The 17,363-nt window shown below is 41.1% G+C and overlaps 2 protein-coding genes across 5 annotated transcripts in view; one reads left to right on the forward strand and one right to left on the reverse strand.

Moving 5' to 3' along the window:
* LOC129726866 (uncharacterized) overlaps positions 1-4,508 on the reverse strand; it is a 100,592-nt gene extending 96,084 nt beyond the window's left edge. For all 3 annotated transcript variants that reach the window (XM_055684035.1, XM_055684036.1, XM_055684034.1), the window contains exon 1: positions 3,715-4,508. The gene's annotated coding sequence lies outside the window, so the exon portion shown is untranslated. The remainder of the gene's footprint in view (positions 1-3,714) is intronic.
* LOC129726870 (uncharacterized) overlaps positions 1-17,363 on the forward strand; it is a 131,014-nt gene that overhangs the window by 37,045 nt on the left and 76,606 nt on the right. The window contains exon 1 of one of the 2 annotated variants that reach the window (XM_055684047.1): positions 11,730-12,013. The exons of the other annotated variant lie outside the window; for it this stretch is intronic. The gene's annotated coding sequence lies outside the window, so the exon portion shown is untranslated. Of the gene's footprint in view, positions 1-11,729; positions 12,014-17,363 lie in introns of those variants that run through there. 2 annotated transcript variants of the gene reach the window in all.

A 17,363-nucleotide genomic window follows, 5' to 3' on the forward strand; every position in this document is an offset into this window, starting at 1 on the left:
ATGAAGAACGAATTTCTCTAGTTTATGAAATCAATTTTTGAAACATTTTTTTTTCATAGTAAAGAGGTTGAAAAAGACCACTTGTAATTTGTACTAGGCAGAAGGAACGCAACAATTCAATTTAAGCTAGTGCATTTCGTGATAGCTTCAACCACGGACCCAGCATACTTGGCTGACTCTCTTGGTAGCAGCAAAAGTACGGGAGTCTGAACTTGGCTGCTCTGCCGCTTGTCCGTGGCCCGCTTGTGTCCTTGGTGCCATCTTAACGATATGCTTGTTGACGATTGAACAGTTAACGAAAAACTAATATACTTCTCGCACAACGTATGTCTTTATACCTAAAACCAATGCGCAACGCAGTCCCCCTTTTTTCCACATATTTCCATAATACCGCATCCGCGGCCCCGCCTACTTGTGATATTAGTGCTCTCCGTAGGTATTTAAGACAATCGCAGAGGGTTTATTTCATCACATCATCATTCGTTCATCCATCCCCTGGCTTTCGCGCAATTCGGGTTTTTATTTTAAAATTGGTTCCAGTTCACGATTTCAAGATAAATTCTTTCCTGTTTCGCTTGATTATGTTCCTACCATATCGGTGGTAAACGTATGAGAAGACGCGCAGCCAGTCCTAAGGCTGCTGACGTCACGACCAGTTAATTACGCTGGTTGGTACAGAAGTACCTATCTATCTGGAGGCTGCAATGTACTTTGCTGCGGAGTGTTGAAACTACTGGAGAATGCTGCTAGAGATAATAGAACGAGAATTATTCTGCAAGTGGCAATTCTCAATGACGAGAAACCGAACAAGCTTTTATCCGGCGTCACTAACTGCCCAGGGAAATGTTCCCGCGAATATCTAAGCTATTTTGCCTTCAAATAAAACAAGAAAAAAAGGCTATATTCGACTGATTCCCAGCTTTGTAGGAAGCTGGAATCAGTCTATTAAGTTATAAATAAACAAAATTATTTGTCAGGAAGTGTACGTGTTTACGTCAGTTATGCGGTCGTACTTTGGATACAACCCCTACTTTTTTCCAGTTTCGAGATGCAAAGCAAACAACGCAATCTACTTTTCTACCTAGATGCTACCCTCATTCTATATATGCTTAAGAAGCACACATTAGAAACACTACACTTCGAGAAAGCTCACACCTGTTTACTATCTTGTAATTCTACAATTTGAAGGAAATTAACCAATAGGTTTGGTAAATAAAAAAATATGACCAGAAGTGTTGCCAGTTGCTTGGTTAGTCATAAAAAAATAATGTTTGGAATTTTTAGGTTCTAACTTGAGCAAGACTTTTTCATGAATCTCTCTGTAAGAATAGATTCTTAAATCTCAGAGTCATCAATCACCCTCATGTCTTAATTATTTCCACGACAGCTACAGTATTGTCAAAAACCAACTTCAAATTTCTCAGTTTCCTAGTAAAAATTACCAAAATTGGCTTTTGACTCGTAGAATTTGCTTGGAACATGTGCATAATAAGCATGAATAGGTCTAATAATATTGAGAAGCTTTAAACTTACAGATTTACTAGTAAATGAAAGTCGTAATTTTTAACACCAATTTTCATGTGTGTGCAAGTGCTACTTTTCGAATTTGATTTAAAGCAAACGGCTGCTAAAGCGTAACAAGAGGTGTAAAAAACTTGTGGAAAAGCTGCTCTAAGTGAAACAACGCGTCGAGAATGGTTCCGTCTGTTTGAAGACGATAATGTCGATGTTGACAACTGTCTGCGTGAAGGAAGGTCAAAAACATTCGAACATACTGAATTGGAAGAATCGCTAGATGTGGATTCATGCTGAACGCAGGAACAGCTTGCTTCGGTATTATGAGCTACCCGTCAATTTTCATCGCATCATGACAAGATGGTTGACACAAAGATTCTTTACAGCAATCTACAGAAAAGAAAGTCATGGAGACTACTCGGTCATGCTTCTACGCCATCGGCTCGGCCGAAAATAAACGCTTCAAGAGTTATGCAGAGTATTTGATGAGACCATTCGATGATATTTATTATGAGCTGTTGAAACAGAATGAAACTACCAAAAGAACCGGCAACAATGCGAGCAGAGGCACAAAAAAGTGATTTTACTGCATGACAATGCTCGGTCTCATACTGCCAAAGTCGTTAACACATGCATAGAAACACTCAAATCGGAAGTCTTATCTCACTGTTTAATGCATCGTTCGATAACACATAACCTAACAGATCAGCAGTTAACGAAGATAAGACGTAAAAAATTAACCCTTTTATCGTCACGGTGTTCGAGCTTTACCAGAAAGATGGCACAAAGTTGTAGCTAGCGGGGGGCAATATTTTGCATGATTTAAAACTATTTTTTCAAAATAAAATTGCATTTAAATTTCTTCTATTAAAAAAACCGCTATTGAATAAAAACACAACAAAAATTAAAAATTTTAAATAATGACAAGTTTATCATTATAATTAGATAATATAATTATAAAATCAGCTTTGTAAAAAAATATACAATATTTCGGTAAATTTAAAATGTAAGGATTTTTAAAACCATTCATCTTTTCCAGTTTTAATATTCGTGGTAGTAATAGAATTGAAAACTAAAATTATAAATGCATAAATCCTCAATGCAGAGAGAGATGGATAGTAGAAAATTGACGTTGCTCGGGAAGCAAATTTCCAAGCAGAATTTAAAAATGTGGCAAAATTATAAAATGTGGCAAGTATAACATATTCACCATAACATTTTCAAAGTGAAAGATATTTTGCGAAATCCATTATATTGGGTTAACAAATACAATTACACTGCACAGTAGTCCAAAAGGGCAAAACGTGGACCTTAATTTCATAGTGCCCTCACCTTTATCCTAGTTTGAAAATGTGATTGTTTGTATACGATATTAAAATGTCAAAAGAAAAAAAATCTTTTTTGTATAAAAGGCATTGTTAGGGTACTCAAAACACACGTTATTGCCAGAACCACAGGACTTTTCCTTAGAAAGTGATAGCATATTTTCTTATTTTAACATTTTTTGTGTTAAGAGATAAAGGAATGGTTTCTTGGCAAAGGTTCACATAATGTAAAAATATGAATCTTTGCTGAATAAACACAATTCCTCTTTTCATTCGGTAAAGTGTTACAGAGTATTTTAAATGAAAATTACTTGAAATTTAGTTTCTTGTATTCAACGTTCGTTAGTTGAATTTCACAAGAAAACATTGTTCTTAAGAAGGCATACAAAATACACGTTTTTTTCGAAGACCATTTCCAGGATTTTTCTCTATGAAGTTATAGTATATTTTAGATTATTTTTTAGATAACTTCAAGTACGTATAGGGGAAAATGCAACTTATAACAGTTTGTAAAAGTTTTAACTAAAAAGTTAAAAGTATTAAAAGTTTTATGCATCAGAATCTTTTGACTATACGAATTAATAAATGATAAATCTAATCACTAGTAAAAGTTGATGAATATCTGAGTTCACCTAAACCGAACGATTTTTTAAATTTTCTCTTAGGTTATTTAGAACAATCTGCTAAAAGTAAATACTACTAAACTTGTGCTTTTATTTTGATCTTAGTTCGAACGATTTATTCTATCGAGAATTTAATTATATTTATTATTTATTATTATATTTGTTGTATTTTTATTATATACCGACTCTTTTTTAGACTCATAGCCAAATAATCAAGAAACTGAATGATAAAAACTAATTATGTAACTTACCTTCAATGCCAGATAATTTCCTTCTACTTGACACTTCTCGTTGTTCTGGGAATTCTTTTCAAATAACTGACACCAATTTACTTTCCAGTAAAAGGTATTCCTGTTGTTGTTCGTTATCAAGCGATACTGCACTGGAAATTAACTTAACTGATGGTGCCTCAAACGCTCGCTCCGGCCAAACAAAACAAATGCCGATAATTTATTAAACAATTAACACGATAATTTTTCATTCTCTTCGTTACTTCACAAGCCCCTTGGGGCGATTTGCAATTTAAACCGGCCGTACATCATATTTCTCACACATACAGAAAGCCCGCTTATCTAGCGCACTGCAGCTCCTCCAATGTTTTCTCAACGAGCTGCACTGAAGCAAAATATTGCAGCACTTTTGCAACGAGAGCTGCTCAATTTTCAACGAGAATTTTATCAGTCACCACCGATCTGTTCCACAATTTTACTGCAATTCCAATTTCATGGCCAATATCTCACAAAATATTTTAAACCTCAGCAAACAACAATTTCATGGACAATATCTTAAAGAATTCACTCTCCGATAACAATCTGCAAGATCCAGGATAACACACTCCTCATCAACACAAAATCAACACAAAACACTACCGGCTTGCGAACCGCCTGCTGAATCCCAACGAAACGAGCGCGAAAAATGTTAATTAATAGCGCTGTTAACTTCTCTCGTGTCAACCTGAAAAGCACAACGCGAAGCACCGTAAGACGTCGGAACGTCGCATAAACCACGTCCGTACGCGTTAGTTACTATTCACGAATGAAAGGCCCCTCTCTCTACACTGGTAAATAGACAACGGCTGGCTACCTATGGCCGAGACGACGACCGATAAGGCAGGAAGCAACGTAGGCATAGAACCGACAACGGCAACAAACACCATCAAGCGTCAGTTCAGCATAATCGCCAGCGCGAACGCGGCCATCGTGAATGCCGATGAAGGAGCCGATACCTTCGCGGTACTGCCGCCAACCTGTGAAGGAAGTCACACACGAGATCACCGGTACCAGGCACGCGGTACGACAGGGCAAGACGTTCGCGAATCGCAGAAAACAAGAAAACCGCTCCGCTGCTGCTGGATGATTACTACTGCTGCCAAGTTTGTGGTTCGTTGTTTGGCACTGAGTCATTGAAATCGCTGTCAACAATTCCCAGTCATTCACGATCAAATGAGAATGACTAGAGGTGGTGGTGGTGATGATGATGATGGTGGTGTCGATGATAATGGTAATGACCAAAACGTGGATCGAACGAATGAGAGTGTAAACATTAGCCGACAGCCGGTGATACACCAAATTAGTCTGGTGTGTATTAATGGATAAGATTGCTCGGAATTCTTCGAGATGAATAACACTTATTTCTTAGTAAAATGATGAGAGACTGCGCAACTAAGTAACGAAGGTATGTGTTATTGCTCTTTCCAAGAGATTTTCCTGAATTTTAAATCACTTTTAATTACTTGCACATACCTTACAGTAAAATAATAAAAATGCACAACAATAGATCCAAAAGCAATTTATTTTGTGTGCAAATTTAGAAAAATAAATACGAAACCACGTAAATGATATTGTTTTTAACTGAACTTATTCTGAAGCAATAAAAAATTATTTGGGTGAAACCCCTCAAGTGAAAAGGAGAGAGGAAACACGGTTATGTATAGAATATATCATTTTATGAGCATACCTTCACAAAGCAATTATTGCTATTCTGTTCCAATAAACTAGATTGAAATGATAGAGAAAACTTTCGGAATGGTAACTTATATACCTAAACCAAATAATAAAGAAGCTCAAAATGACACACATTATTCGAAGATGTTTCCGCACATAAATATAAGAAGATTACGTTCTACGATCCATAGCTTACATCCACAAATCACACGCCATTAACATATTTATATATCAATCAAACCGAAATGCTGTGAATAGAGCTTTCACATATTCCGATAGTTTCCAAAATCGCTGATCCTATCGTAAAGTATGTTCATTTCCATCGCCCAGCCAGCCAATTCTAATCAAAAATTAGTTTCCTAATGGACCAATCGGCTTATTCCAGCATAACTGTATCCATCGGCTGGTCTCCATTCTAATCAGTTGGACAATCAATTATGTTAATACTGCAGAGATTAAAGTTGCGATTCGAGACGCGTAGAAAACCACGTACGGCGCCCCGTTTTGTTTCGGCACTGCACTCATCTTAATCGGTGCTTCATCTGATCGAATAAAATTACTCAGCCCGGACTCGGCTGGCGGCGGCGACGGCGGCCTCTACTCTTCCACGCTGTTTTGTTTTGAATATGCATCAGCAGACCGGTAGCACGATGGGAGGCATTTTAATTAAATTAAAACCTCCAACGCTTCGTCAGCAAAATTAAGCGAAACAAACCGCTCTCGACTCGGTCCGGACCGCAGTCAGCATTTTGGGACAGGGTAAACGCGGAGAGAGAAATGCTGCAGTAGAATGCAACAAAAAGCGACGCAACACTTTTTTACGGTCAAGCATGCACCCGGCTCCTAAAAGGTGGTCGTTAAGTGCATAACATACTCACTCGCAGAGCTGTGACTTACCTTTGGAGAATTGTGGAAGCCGGTTTTTGTGAGCAAGTTACAGTGTAAGAATATTTACGAAAAGATATTGATTTTGTTTTGGTATGGATAACATAATCAATAAATAAAAGCAAAAGTTTAAAAATATACAATTTGAAAAGCATTGTTGATAAATAAGAAATTTGGGTCTACAAAATTATTTCCTATTAGCAAACTTTTTTTCCTATTGGGTACAATTTTCACTGCGACCAGAGATTTGTTTTTTTTTGCGGGCCCCGATTTCATATAAGCCTCATCAGGGTGCCGTACCACCATTAGGTTGAATGTTTTCCAAACTTACTCGCATTAGCATTGCCATTCCTAAATTCGCATTCAAAGCGTCAGTATGCAAACAAACCTTACGAATGAATATGTCTGAACGAAACATTTGTACCAACGCAAAACTATGTTTCAAAGGCTCTTGTTTTCGGGGTGCCAATCAGAACAATTTATTAGCTTTCATCTTCACGGATAATATTCGATGCGAATCAAACCAATGAACCAGCTAGTCTGGCCAAAATTTGGTCCACCAGTCTTTCAGATTTCAGTTTCCTTCACCACATCCATGTAATGCGAACATCCATGAGTTCTTCTCTTTGTTTTCCAGACTTGATCATCGGTAGCTAGTGAACTGGTAATCAATAATCTTGCCTATGGTAAGAACGCAAATATCTAAAAAGGCATTCAGACCACGCGTCCGTAACCTTTACTTTATCACTTTACCACTATCTTTCAACCACCAAATTTTGATCACAGTTCCGCTCAAAAACTCAAAGCACCAATCAAACGGCATCCTTCAGTGTGTTCGTTACCATTTGCCACGTGATGACCATGTCAAATATATTATTATTAATAAAAAAAATGAACCACGTCATTCTATTTATTAATTCTAATGATCAGTTCCGATCTCTCCGTTTTTTTCTATAATCTTCAAGATAAACCTTGTTCAATAATTTTGATGTTATCCTTAGAGCCAAGAAGCATGTCAGATTTTATGATAATGGTACATTTTCTTGGTATATCGGCACTGCATAGGGCACATTCGAGAAAAAAATTTAATAATAAGCTTAACAACGCATGCCCTTGCTCCAAACCATCTTACCTCACGGAGTGAGCCACTGTTTTCTTTTGATCACTTCAGAGTTATTCGACGCAGATCTATCAGTTCTGACAACGGATAGTGTTCAAATAAAACGTTTACTCACGTAACTGAGTCATACGTTGCCTTGAAATCCACAAATTAAAAATGAGCCTGCATATTTGCTCCAAAAACTTATACATGATCTTAGTCACTTAGAAGGTGTTTGATTCATCTTGTAACAAACCTATCGGAGACCAGCTTGGAATTCGCCGACAAAACGATCTTCCTAATCTGAAGAACAAAAACTGGCAGACACATGATACGTACTATTTGAAAATGTTATGTTTTGATAGTGGTCTCTATCTCTGCAACTGAAAATTTCTAATTTTTGTATTTCTGGATTCTATCAATCAACTGTTCGCAATTCGTTGATCTTCAGTTATTTTTGCACAAAAGAAATCTTCGATTGGACGAAACTGAGGTGCATTCCTTGGGTTACATATTTGGTGTACAAATGGAGTCGATTGGTTGTTCAAAAACGTTTGTGTTTTTTGACGCAATATGATAATATTTTATCTGGCCAAAACACCTACTTTTTATCGGTATGGAGTATTGGAAAAAATGAAATCATAATGTTGTTCAAACATTCGTTCTGGTATACATTTTGATTCATAGCCAAACCACTTGAACCATGATTTCGACAAAAAAGAAAAAGTTCTTTTCTGTCTACTACTCTGGCCGGTCATCCACTTCTTTTTGGCCGACTATAGTTGAGGTTTGCAGGGAATCATCCGCAACAGCAACCAAAAGATTTTCGCTTTCTAAATGGTTCACCGTGAACTTTTTGCCGAAATTGTTGCGCAGTTCATAGCGAACTGTGTAATGCCCTTGCGAAAAGCTTCTTGTATCGACGCTATTTTGAACAGAACTATAAATGCATAAAGAAAATAAAACCTAAATTAAACCACCTAGCGGTCAGACTCAGCCTTTCTCATTCAAACTTATTATTTGTAAAAATAAATTCACATGAATGCTTAAATCCAATAAAGGTATATTCACTCTTTGGGTTCTAAAATATTGATGTTTTAATTGAAGCATAAAATATGAAATTTGACGTAATGTTAGTGCTTAAGAAATAGCGAAATAAATTAAATTACTCTTAATTTCGAACAATTTAATCACGAGCGATACCGGGAACGTTCAAATAGTACGCTACCACATTTAAATCATGTTGAGGCCATATATATTGATCAAAGCAGGTATAGTGTTGAATAGTCTTTGAATTGGTTGGCAAATGGCTGGACACGTGTAACTTGAGACCCTAATGTGGCCATTCACCTCTGTCCAGCAACTCCTATCCCAACCTCCACGTGGTGCCGTCCGGAATACGAGTAACCTTAGCGGAGATCGGGTAACCAGCCCCGGTGGAAACTATGGTCGTATGCTGACTGGGAAGGGGGTCGTACGCGGCTGTATCCCCATAGGGGCGGCGTACAACAGCGTCTGACCCGGAGCGGGCGGCTGAATTATGGAATGCTGTATCCCGCCAGCTACACCTTAGATGGCAGCCCCATCAGCAGGATGTAGGTATCGCGACCCTGGTAAGGTAGCATACCGAAACCTTTCAGCAACCACGAGCAACGAATTTAGAAATACGGAACGGATCAATCGGCAAAGACCTAGGCTACGAACACGGAAAAGATTAAGGTAAACGATTGGAAATTGGGTACTTGGAACGTCCGATCTCTCAATGAACCGGCGCGGGCTGGCTTGCTTACTCGAGAACTACAGCGGCAGGGAGTCGAAATCGCAGCGATTCAGGAGGTTCGGTGGCCAAATTCCGGAGAAAGGGAACTCCGTGCAGTAGACCCTATTGCACGCACTTCTTTCAAGTACCACATCTACTACAGTGGCGGCAAAGCAGCGGAACGGGGCGTCGGTTTCGTAGTGCTGGGAAATCAGAAAACAAGAGTCATCCGGTGAAGGCCCGTAGATGACCGTATATGCGTGTTGAGGATTAAGGGCAAATTCTTCAACTACAGTTTAATCAACACCTACGCACCGACAAACGACAAATCCGATTAAGTCAAAGATGAGTTCTATGACAAGCTTGAGCGAATCTATGACGAGTGCCCAAAACACAACGTAAAAGTCGTCATCGGAGACGCAAACGCACAGGTTGGGAGGGAGGAATTCTTCCGTTCGTTCCGGCATCCACTCGTCAACCAATGAAAACGGCCTGAGGCTGATAAACTTTGCCGCGGCCAGAGGAATGGCCATATGTAGCCCCTATTTTCCACGTTTGAATATTCGGAAACACACCTGGAGAAGCCTGCTCCCAGATCGATCACGTACTGATTGACGGTCGGCACTTTTCGGATGTTACTGATGTTAGGTCTTTTCGGGGACCAAACATTGACTCTGACCATTATCTCGTCGTTTGTAAGATCCGCGCACGGTTGTCGAACGTGCTAAAATCTCGTACAGAGAGGACGACGCGTTTCAACATTCAGCGGTTGAAAGCTGATGGCGTGGTAGCAGAATACGCCAGAGAGCTGGATCAACGGATCGCAGAACAGCAGGAGGAAGGAGTAGGAGACATAAATGGCGCCATCGAAACGACTGCGAGAGAGGTGGTAGGTACGACGCGTGGAAGACAGCCTAACGGCTGGTTCGATGCTGAGTGCCAGAGAGCGACAAATGAGAAGAACCGTGCCAGGAGCCGCATGCTCACTGCGGCTACGCGTCAGAACAGAGAGAGGTACAGGGTGGCAAGAGCACCCGAAAATAGAACTCACCGTCGGAAGAAGCGCGAGTACGAGGAGCAGGTGCTCGCCAGCGCAGAGAACAGCTATGCTGAAAACGACGTGCGGAGATTCTATAGAACTGTCAACAGAGTCAGAAGCAGGAATTTCCCTGTGCCGGTCATGTGTAATGACAAGGATGGCAACCTGCTTATTGATAAACCGACGGTTGCAGCCAGGTGGAAGGAGCATTTTCAGGCGCTATTGAACGGTGAGGAGCCGGATGAGCAGAGCAGGAACAGGATGACGATTATGAGTGACGAACAAGCTGTTGAGCCACCGACACAGGAGGAGGTGAAAGAGCTGAAAAACGGCAAGGCCGCTGGGAAGGACGGTATCCCGGCCGAACTTCTAAAAGCGGGAAGCGAGCGGCTGTACTATGCGATCCACCAGATAATACTAAAAATCTGGGCGGACGAACAAATGCCGAACGACTGGTTGGAAGGCCTCATATGCCCTATCTCGGCCCTCGATTGGATTGTGGCAACTATCGAGGGATAACGTTGCTCAACTCCGCATATAAAGTGCTCTCCCGTATCCTGTTCTTCAGATTGAGACCGCTAACGGAATCCTTTGTTGGCGAATACCAGGCTGGTTTTCGACAAGGGCGTTCCACGACGGATCAAATTTTCACCCTGCGACAGATCCTCGATAAGTTCCGGGAGTATAACTTATCGACTCACCATCTGTTTGTGGACTTCAGGGCGGCATACGACTCAGTGAAAAGAAATGAGCTGTGGCAGATCATGCTGGAACACGGTTTCCCTACGAAACTAATAAAGCTGAGTCGTATGACACTGGAGGGATTCAAATCGTGCGTGCGGATAGCTGGCGAGACATCAGCCGCGTTCGTAACGTTGGACGGACTGAAGCAGGGGGATGCGCTCTCCAACCTACTGTTTAACATCGCTCTTGAGGGTGCAGTACGAAGAGCAAACGTCGAAAGAAACGGTACGATCCTCACGAAATCTCACATGCTTCTTGGTTTTGCGGACGACGTCGATATCATCGGTATCAACCGTAAGGCCGTGGAGGAGGCTTTCGTACCTTTTAAGAGAGAAGCCGCGAGATTGGGACTTGTCATTAACTCTGCCAAAACGAAGTACTTGGTAGCTGGCAGAGAGCGTGGGAGTCCCCGTGGTGTTGGTGCTGAGGTGGAGATAGATGGGGAACGATTTGAAGTGGTTGACGAGTTCGTTTATCTTGGTACGCTTGTGACATGTGACAACGATATGAGCCGTGAAAGGAAACGACGAGTTGCAGCTGCGAACTGGGCTTTCTACGGACTGCGTAACCAGCTAAGGTCCCGTAGTTTGCAAACTCGCACAAAACTAGCGCTGTATAGGACGCTGATACTCCCGGTGGCCCTTTACGGACATGAAGCATGGACGCTGAAGGAAGCTGATCGACGAGTGCTCGGAGTTTTTGAGCGTAAAGTTCTGCGATCGATACTTGGCGGTAAATTGAAGGTGGAGTGTGGCGCAGACGCATGAATCACGAGTTGTACCAGGTATACAAACATGCTGATATAGTGAAGGTAGTACAGCGGGCAGGCTTCATTGGGCTGGACACGTAGCCAGGATGCCTGACGAGAGAGCCGCCAAAACTATCTTCAGTAGAGAACCAGGAAGAGGCAGTCGACTCCGTGGTAGGCCTCGCACGCGGTGGATGTGCGCGGTGGAAGAAGATGCACGATCTGCTGGTGTACGGGGAGACTGGAGAACGGCTGCCCAAGACAGAAGAAGCAGGACATCTCTAATTCGTTCGGCCCTAGACCGGTGAACGGTCCGTTAGCCAAAAAAGTAAAGTAAGAAAGTCTTTGAATTTTTTTTCTTTCCAAAACTTTTGAACAGCATATCAAATTGTTATGAAGTTTGTTATTTGTATGTTTGAGGGATGACTCGTTTGTATGACACTAGTTCAAATAAGTCGTGTAATACTTGAGATTTTTTTTGGCAACCTTGCCTGTGTAACGATTGAGTGACTATTTTTGAGTTCGTGTTTTATTTCGCATTTTTCGCCTGATTACGTTATAAAATACCTTGAAAGTGACTGTGCCGCCTATCGCGATATCTATCGTTGTGAATTTAGTGGATTCTTAGTGTTTCTACCAGCTAATCGTGTGAATTCAGCCGTTGTATATTACTGATATTTTCGGTTGAATCTGAACCTGTCTCCGCTTCATCTGCTACGTGCATTTCTTTTTGCTGCTGAAGCGACATCTGGAAGTCATTACTGCAAACGTCGTCGCCTTTTTGCTAGCTGGAAGGGCCGTATACGCCAAATCTTAAAATCTCGTGCCGTCTACTAAAACGCCTTAATTTATGCCTTCAGAGAGACAAAAAGCTACCGCTATGTTAGACAAAAATTGCTACGAATGCTCACAACCCATTGCCAATCTGAATTTGATTAAATGTTATTTATGCGAGTGCGTTGCTCACATGAAATGCTTTGGATGGGCCAGATCGAATTTAGATTTTGTTAATGGTCAATCCAACTTGCTTTGGTTTTGTACTGAATGCCTGAGTTCCGTTCAGAATCTAAAGGAGCGAAATTCGTCGGAAACTGCGGTTGACGTGACATCATCATTCGCTGATTCAATTACCGTATGCATGAACGAAGTGAAAGCTGAACTTGGTCAGATCAATGCCGTCATTGGGTCAATATCTGAAAAGCTCCTTGCTACCAATACACCTGCTTTTTCAACGGCTAGTCGCAGCTCTAAGCGTCCGAGAATAATTTCACCGAATTTGACTCCTAAAAACTCAAAAGGATTTGCTGACTTGGTTAGTGGTACTAAGTCTATTGAAAACTTCCCTAAATTGGTTGAAACCGTTCCGCAACCTGCTGCAAAATGTTGGATCTACCTTTCGCGCATTGCTCCACACGTTTCTGAGGATGAAATCTCTGCTCTTGTTCGAGAATGCGTTCCAGGTGCACAACCAGTTGTCAGAAAGCTCATTAAGAAAGATGCCGATATAAAATCATTTGCATTCGTTTCCTTTAAAGTCGGTATCGACTTGCAACTGAAAGATGTTGCCCTCGACGCTGCTAACTGGCCGGAGGGAATTTATTTTCGACTGTTTGAGGAACGCAATTCATCTGTGGATTTTTGGAAGCCGAGATCGTCGAAGTTTCCACGTACGTTAATCTCACAGCCCGCAATAAATCCTCATTTGACACCATCGAATTGATTTCTCAACCTCCGAGGGAGCTTGGGGACCCACTGGCCCCCAGCCCAGTTAAGTCTTTGCAATTTCATGATTTTCAAAAAATTTATGCACAATTTGTTCCCCATAGCTCTATGACCAACCGCACTGTCCAGTGCGAAATTATGCCTCACTCGACGCCTGCTACTGCTCCCCCTTTACTGCAAACTCTACCACTAGACGACGTTGGCAAGCAGCAGACAGCCAGTACTGTTTTATTTTCGGACAATAGCGGCAGGCGATTTGGTCGGCAGCAATGCGATACACCGTGCGACACTATTCTTTCATCTCTACTCTGCTACTATCAGAACGTGCACGGTCTACGCAGCAAAGTAACAGATTTTGCTTTGGAAGCTTCCAGCTCGCTTTACGACTGCATCGTTCTTACTGAGACCTGGTTAGATTCAGATATTTCTTCTTCTCAATTATTCGGCATGGATTATACCGTGTATCGGACTGATCGATGCTTGATGAATAGTACCAAAGCAAGGGGTGGAGGAGTTCTCATCGCTGTGCGACGATCTTTGGCATCGGCATTGTTAATTCTAGCTATGGATGATTCGCTTGAGCAGCTCTGGATAACGATTAAAACTGATAAACTGAACGTTGTAATCGGCGCTATTTACATTCCTCCTAATTTGCGGAATGAAGTCGAGATAATCGATCGGCATATTTCTTCAGTGGAAAGAGCTGTTAATTCTACTTGTATTAACGACGATGTTCTTATTTTTGGTGACTACAATCGTGCCGGCTTATCCTGGTCGATTCACACAGATGGAAATTATCTCTTCGTTGATGCTTTGCGCTCATCCGTAAATGCAGGTAGCACCCATTTATTGGACGGTATGGCTTTTCAGTGCATGCACCAGATTAATCCTGTTTGCAATCAGAATGGCAGGTTTCTCGATTTAATTTTCGTAAACTCGCATGCTTTATCAGCATGTTCAGTCACTACAGCACCCGACCCTCTCTGTAACATTGACGTACATCACCCACCATTGATGGTTAGTTTCGACAGACCTGTTGAGGCTCTATTCATAGACGAATTTGATTCATCCAGTTTTGATTTTCGGCGCGGAAACTATGATGCTATCGAATCAGAATTGAGAGGTATCGACTGGACTTTTATCAACCGGAGTACAGATTTGGATGAGGCCGTGTCTGAATTTACTGAATTGATTCAGGAACTTATACATCGCCATATTCCCAAAGCTCGTCCTCGTCGTAAGCCTATTTGGGGAAATAGACATCTCACTAAACTTAACCGCCTTCGTAAGTCAGCTTTGCGTGCATATCAAAAAAATAGAAACCCTATCAATCGGACACGGTTCACTTCTGCTAGTCGATCATACAAAACGCTGAATAAAAGTCTGTACACGATGTTCGTGCGTAAAACGGAACGCAACCTACGCTTAAATCCGAAAAGCTTCTGGAGGTTTGTTAACTCGAAGCGTAAGGAAGAAGGATTACCATCTAGTGTGTTCCTGCTGAATAGTGAAGCGTCTACTAACAACAGTAAATGCGATTTGTTTGCCGAGCACTTCGCTAGTGTTTTCAACAAGGAGCACGCTTCACCTAACGACATTCCCGCGGCAATGGCTTCTGTGCCGAGCGACGTTTTCAATGCCGAAGTCTTCGAGATCACAATCGGGGAGGTTTCCAAAGCCATCTGCGATCTAAAACAGTCCTACTCCCCTGGACCAGATGGAATTCCTGCTGTACTCCTGAAAAAATGTGCCGGAAGTTTAGAGTCACCGCTAGCTGCTATTTTCAATCTTTTCTTGCTAAAACATCAATTTCCCGGTAAATGGAAAGAGTCGTTAATGTTTCCGGTATATAAAAAAGGTGACAAACGAAATGTCGAAAATTATCGTGGTATCTCATGTTTGTGTGCCTGCTCCAAGGTTTTCGAAACTATTATGCATCATCATCTGATGTTCAGCGTGAAGAACTACATCTCTACTGCACAGCATGGGTTTTTCCCTGGTAGATCTGTATCCACCAATTTACTAGAGTTCACTTCATTTTGCCTTCGCGGTATGGACCGGGGCCTTCAGATCGATGCTGTCTACACGGACCTGAAAGCTGCTTTCGATCGCGTTGATCATGGACTACTTTGTGCCAAATGCGACAAGCTTGGAACTTCAATTGGAATGGTGGAATGGGTAGACTCGTACCTACGTAATCGTAAGATCGCTGTTAAGTTGGGCAAGTCGCAATCCGCCTGGTTTAGTAACAATTCTGGTGTACCCCAGGGTAGCATTCTTGGGCCTCTACTCTTTTCGCTGTTCATAAATGACGTTACGAAAGTTTTACCACCTGGCACACGTTTACTGTATGCGGATGATACAAAAATTTTCAAACTCGTCGAGACTGTTGAAGATTGCCTTAGGCTTCAATCGTTGATTGACTTATTTAATGACTGGTTCCAACGCAATTATATGATGCTAAGCATTCCGAAATGTTCTGTGATTAGTTTCCAGCGCAAAAAGCAGCCGCTATTGTTCAACTATAACATTGCTGGTACTTGTTTACAACGTACCGATATTGTCACTGATTTGGGTGTTCTGTTGGACACGCAATTAACTTTCAGGCAGCATTTTTCGATGATCATCTCTAAGGCTAATCGTCAACTTGGGTTAATATTCAGAATCGGAAATGAGTTCGTTGATTATGGCACCTTGCGGACTCTTTACTGCTCTTTGGTTCGCTCAATTTTGGAAACTGCGTGCGCTATATGGAACCCGCATTATGAGTTCTGGATTCAGCGAATTGAGCGCGTTCAGAAAACCTTTATTAAAAGAATCTGTCGCACACTACCATGGAGAGATCCCGATCACCTGCCACCCTATGAAAGCCTATGCTTGTTAGTTGGAATCACACCACTCGAACAGCGCCGCAAAGAAATAATTACCAAAATGACACACAAAATTTTGACAGGCCGGTATAATTGTCCAACTATCTTGGCTTTGTTACAGTTGCATTGCCCTCTACGACCTCGACGAGACCAGCGTTTATTGCATACAAATGCGCATCGCACAAACTACGGCCTGAACCAGCCTATCCGCCAAATGGCTCTGCTCTTCAATCGATACTTTGAAAATTTTAATTTTTAGTAACTTATTGTGTATTGTGAATTGTTCATTGATGTATTTTATTTTATGATATATGTTATACTGCACTTGTATTCCTAAAAGATGCTGGGTTTTTATGCCGGCTCGAAAGTTTCCTTCGTGGCCTTTCGAGGCGGCTTTTCCCAGCCACATACTTTATATATATTCATTAAGACTGTTGTCGGATGAATTATTGAATAAATAAATTAATAAAAAAAATAAATAAATAAATAATAGGCTTTCGTTGTTTGACAAATTAAAACATAACGGTTGCTTAAGTTTGATTAAAATCAAATGAAAAGGTAACGTATAGGGCAGCCAAGATTTGAAACCACGTGTTCAATCATAATTCATCAGTTAACCCTTAACTAGCCCGTTCATCCGGTATCAATACTGTTCAAATTGTTTGTGTAGTTTCTAAGATAATGGAATAAAATTCAATAGGGTGTTATGGAGCAGCTAGACCTTTCATTTGATACTAATTCTGTGGAAATCGGGTCAACCATCTCTGAGAAAAGTGAGTGAGTCCAAGTAGTCTTCGGAATATGTTTCTTTTCATAGCTGGATTTCACATTTTTTAACATAACAGACAAAGTTATAATCCGTTCGCAAAAAAAAATCATTAGGGTCTTATGGGGCAACAAGACCTTCCATTTGACACTGATTTTATGAAAATCAGTCTAGCCATCTCTGAGAAACATGAGTGAGATTAAATAGTCTCCAGAACACGTTTCTTTCGATAACTTCTGAACCACATGTTCAATCTTCATAAAATTCTAAAGTTAAGGGTTTTTTAGGTAGCCCGTTCATTTAAAACCAATTTTGTTCAAATCGG

The sequence above is a fragment of the Wyeomyia smithii genome, chromosome 3 (genome assembly GCF_029784165.1).
Source record: "Wyeomyia smithii strain HCP4-BCI-WySm-NY-G18 chromosome 3, ASM2978416v1, whole genome shotgun sequence".
Lineage (NCBI taxonomy): Eukaryota > Metazoa > Arthropoda > Insecta > Diptera > Culicidae > Wyeomyia > Wyeomyia smithii.